The sequence below is a fragment of the Schistocerca piceifrons genome, unplaced genomic scaffold (assembly GCF_021461385.2).
Source record: "Schistocerca piceifrons isolate TAMUIC-IGC-003096 unplaced genomic scaffold, iqSchPice1.1 HiC_scaffold_388, whole genome shotgun sequence".
Classification (NCBI taxonomy): domain Eukaryota; kingdom Metazoa; phylum Arthropoda; class Insecta; order Orthoptera; family Acrididae; genus Schistocerca; species Schistocerca piceifrons.
Window position 1 is genome coordinate 27,501 of NW_025728612.1, and position 5,000 is coordinate 32,500.

A 5,000-nucleotide genomic window follows, 5' to 3' on the forward strand; every position below is an offset into this window, starting at 1 on the left:
TCTTCTCCGCCACATTACACAATCCACACTATCACAACCAGACCAGGAGGTCCATGCGGAAAATACAATATCCCAGCCTTTCGACATCCACCATTGCGCAGACCAGGCACCAACACCCACACATGTCCTATACAACGGTGCACCCAACATCACAATAGTACCTCCTGTCACAGCGCACAAACAATGACATGAGTCAAAGACACAGGTCTCACACAAGCATAGAATTGGAGCGCCGCCTCTAATAAGCCAAAGGTGCATCCTGACGTGACAAATCTGATCATGTCACAAGCATTCACTTACTATAATCACTATCAACGAACCTGCCGCCCCCGCCCCCCCCCCCCCTACACCTTTCCTTACAACAACGTGTAACCTAACCTAACCTAACCTAACCTATGTTGTACCTTAACCTAACCTATGTTGTACCTTAACCTAACCTATGTTGTACCTTAACCTAACCTATGTTGTACCTTAACCTAACCTATGTTGTACCTTAACCTAACCTATGTTGTACCTTAACCTAACCTATGTTGTACCTTAACCTAACCTATGTTGTACCTTAACCTAACCTATGTTGTACCTTAACCTAACCTATGTTGTACCTTAACCTAACCTATGTTGTACCTTAACCTAACCTATGTTGTACCTTAACCTAACCCATGTTGTACCTTAACCTAACCCATGTTGTACCTTAACCTAACCCATGTTGTACCTTAACCTAACCCATGTTGTACCTTAACCTAACCCATGTTGTACCTTAACCTAACCCATGTTGTACCTTAACCTAACCCATGTTGTACCTTAACCTAACCCATGTTGTACCTTAACCTAACCCATGTTGTACCTTAACCTAACCCATGTTGTGCCTTAACCTAACCCATGTTGTGCCTTAACCTAACCCATGTTGTGCCTTAACCTAACCCATGTTGTGCCTTAACCTAACCCATGTTGTGCCTTAACCTAACCCATGTTGTGCCTTAACCTAACCCACGTTGTGCCTTAACCTAACCCACGTTGTGCCTTAACCTAACCCATGTTGTGCCTTAACCTAACCCATGTTGTGCCTTAACCTAACCCATGTTGTGCCTTAACCTAACCCATGTTGTGCCTTAACCTAACCCATGTTGTGCCTTAACCTAACCCATGTTGTGCCTTAACCTAACCCATGTTGTGCCTTAACCTAACCCACGTTGTGCCTTAACCTAACCCACGTTGTGCCTTAACCTAACCCACGTTGTGCCTTAACCTAACCCACGTTGTGCCTTAACCTAACCCATGTTGTGCCTTAACCTAACCCATGTTGTGCCTTAACCTAACCCATGTTGTGCCTTAACCTAACCCACGTTGTGCCTTAACCTAACCCACGTTGTGCCTTAACCTAACCCACGTTGTGCCTTAACCTAACCCACGTTGTGCCTTAACCTAACCCACGTTGTGCCTTAACCTAACCCACGTTGTGCCTTAACCTAACCCACGTTGTCCCCTAAAGTAACCCACGTTGTCCCCTAACGTAACCCACGTTGTCCCCTAACGTAACCCATGTTGTCGCCTAAACCTGCTCTGTAATTGTTATACGACTCGTTCAATTAGTGTAGTGTTGCCCACCCGCAACCCTCGCAATATAGTTCGCTACTCGCACTGCCCGCTCCCCTGTGTATCGCTTCATGTTAAACACCTTGCAAGTCTTGCTGACTTTCCACATGCTCCTGCTGTACACTGTAATGTGGATGGCAGCAGGACGTACATGCCGCCCCTCCCCACGTCCCCACCTTGCCCCCCTGCCTTCGCAAGCTGGTTGGTGAGAAGTTTGCATGTTCAATGCCCTTCGCATGCGACGTACTCAGGCTACGTTGTGGTGCGGCCTGTGTCAACCGTCCGCTAATGTCGTACGCGTAAACCACAATCTGTACTGCACATTCGTCCTTATGTACCGAATGATACATCGTGGCACATGTGTGACCGTACAACGACTGCGCCCAAAAACGGCGGACCATACAGTGCAAATATTGTGCACGCAGCTACGTGTCGTCTCCCTATGAGAGCTGGATTGCAGTGTGGTACGCCATAGAGACGTGTGGGAGGAACGGACGCCGTGGATGGCGATCAGCATGAGCTGTCTGTTGATGTATTCGGACCTAGTCGTCTCTCCTCACACACCGTGATGGCATGGTGCACCGCGTTCCATATCTGCGACATGCTACAGAGGCCGGTTGACAGTCGTTCGAGCAATGGACATCGCATACGTACGGGGGCCACCTTCCACGTATTGTCTAGGCGTGCACATTTTGTTGCGTGTATGTGGGCAGACGTAGTGTGGCGTGACACCTGACACAGGCATGCAATAATCGTTGAAGTTGCAAATGGCGATGGACGCCTGCGTTTTCTGGTGAAGTTACGCAAATGAACAAATGGTAACCTGTTGTGGTGCGGTTGTTCTCGCTAGGGGTGAATCGGTGATGGCGACGATAGGTTGAGGTACGAACCGGTTGTTCCAGCGATACCCACCATGCCGACGAAACTGAACGGCATCTGGGTGTGAAGCGATACGCGGCGGTGGCTGGGTGGGACCGTCCCCGGCCGGTGAGGGGGCGCCTCCCGGCGTGCTGGCCGCGCGGTGCGTGGGCGCACGCGCTACAGCCGGCTGGTGGGGGCGGCCAGTGGCAGGCGCGCCGGCCGACGGACGCGGCAGGCGTCGCAGCTGCGCGCCGGCGCACCCTGCGCGCGGCGCCGTGCGGCCAAAGTAGGTCCTCGCGGGCCCGGTGCGAAGCGCGGTGGACATCTTCAGTGTGCTGGTCCGATTGAGGACTGTGTGCGTTGAGGATGCGCCGCCGCCCGGCGCTCGGCGCCGCGACGCCGTCTGCTGCTCGGTCGCCCCAGCGGTTCTCGCTGGTGGTTTGTATCGCAGCTGTGCGGATGTGTTGGCGCGTGCGCTGTGCTGGGAGAGTTCGCTTCGGCACCCAAGTGGGGCTTTTGTCCTTCTGTGGCGCTGGCGTTGGAGCTGCCGGTCACCGTAGGTGGCGCGTGTTGTCTCCCGCCGGCAATGCCACGACAGCACGCTCCCGGGCCTCTGTCGGCAGCGGCAAGCTCAGTTGGGAGCACGGGTGGTCGCACCGAAAGCGTCTACTCGCCTAACTCCGGGCGATTGCGCCTCTCTCGAACCCGACCAAGTACTTGGGACGGCGCTGCGCGCCGCCGGGACCTGAGAGGGTTTCGAGGTGTATTGTGCAGGGGAGCTCAGCCTCCTCCTGTTTGCAGAATGATTGAGCGGACGCTTGCGTGTTCGCGCGGGCCCCCGGGACACACTCCCGGGCGGCCGGCTGCTCAGCTCTAGTTGACGCAGCTCCCTGGTTGATCCTGCCAGTAGTCATATGCTTGTCTCAAAGATTAAGCCATGCATGTCTCAGTACAAGCCGCATTAAGGTGAAACCGCGAATGGCTCATTAAATCAGTTATGGTTCCTTAGATCGTACCCACGTTACTTGGATAACTGTGGTAATTCTAGAGCTAATACATGCAAACAGAGTCCCGACCAGAGATGGAAGGGACGCTTTTATTAGATCAAAACCAATCGGTCGGCTCGTCCGGTCCGTTTGCCTTGGTGACTCTGAATAACTTTGGGCTGATCGCACGGTCCTCGTACCGGCGACGCATCTTTCAAATGTCTGCCTTATCAACTGTCGATGGTAGGTTCTGCGCCTACCATGGTTGTAACGGGTAACGGGGAATCAGGGTTCGATTCCGGAGAGGGAGCCTGAGAAACGGCTACCACATCCAAGGAAGGCAGCAGGCGCGCAAATTACCCACTCCCGGCACGGGGAGGTAGTGACGAAAAATAACGATACGGGACTCATCCGAGGCCCCGTAATCGGAATGAGTACACTTTAAATCCTTTAACGAGTATCTATTGGAGGGCAAGTCTGGTGCCAGCAGCCGCGGTAATTCCAGCTCCAATAGCGTATATTAAAGTTGTTGCGGTTAAAAAGCTCGTAGTTGGATTTGTGTCCCACGCTGTTGGTTCACCGCCCGTCGGTGTTTAACTGGCATGTATCGTGGGACGTCCTGCCGGTGGGGCGAGCCGAAGGCGTGCGACCGCCTCGTGCGTGCTCGTGCGTCCCGAGGCGGACCCCGTTGAAATCCTACCAGGGTGCTCTTTATTGAGTGTCTCGGTGGGCCGGCACGTTTACTTTGAACAAATTAGAGTGCTTAAAGCAGGCAAGCCCGCCTGAATACTGTGTGCATGGAATAATGGAATAGGACCTCGGTTCTATTTTGTTGGTTTTCGGAACCCGAGGTAATGATTAATAGGGACAGGCGGGGGCATTCGTATTGCGACGTTAGAGGTGAAATTCTTGGATCGTCGCAAGACGAACAGAAGCGAAAGCATTTGCCAAGTATGTTTTCATTAATCAAGAACGAAAGTTAGAGGTTCGAAGGCGATCAGATACCGCCCTAGTTCTAACCATAAACGATGCCAGCCAGCGATCCGCCGCAGTTCCTCCGATGACTCGGCGGGCAGCCTCCGGGAAACCAAAGCTTTTGGGTTCCGGGGGAAGTATGGTTGCAAAGCTGAAACTTAAAGGAATTGACGGAAGGGCACCACCAGGAGTGGAGCCTGCGGCTTAATTTGACTCAACACGGGAAACCTCACCAGGCCCGGACACCGGAAGGATTGACAGATTGATAGCTCTTTCTTGATTCGGTGGGTGGTGGTGCATGGCCGTTCTTAGTTGGTGGAGCGATTTGTCTGGTTAATTCCGATAACGAACGAGACTCTAGCCTGCTAACTAGTCGCGTGACATCCTTCGTGCTGTCAGCGATTACTTTTCTTCTTAGAGGGACAGGCGGCTTCTAGCCGCACGAGATTGAGCAATAACAGGTCTGTGATGCCCTTAGATGTTCTGGGCCGCACGCGCGCTACACTGAAGGAATCAGCGTGTCTTCCTAGGCCGAAAGGTCGGGGTAACCCGCTGAACCTCCTTCGTGCTAGGGATTGGGGCTTG

At 53.1% G+C, this 5,000-nt stretch overlaps 1 non-coding gene across 1 annotated transcript in view; it reads left to right on the forward strand.

Moving 5' to 3' along the window:
- The first annotated feature begins 3,341 nt into the window (after positions 1–3,341).
- Positions 3,342–5,000, forward strand: part of LOC124747493 — a 1,909-nt gene continuing 250 nt past the window's right edge. The window contains exon 1 of the ribosomal RNA XR_007011540.1: positions 3,342–5,000. This exon is cut by the window's right edge and continues 250 nt beyond it. This is a non-coding gene — a ribosomal RNA (small subunit ribosomal RNA).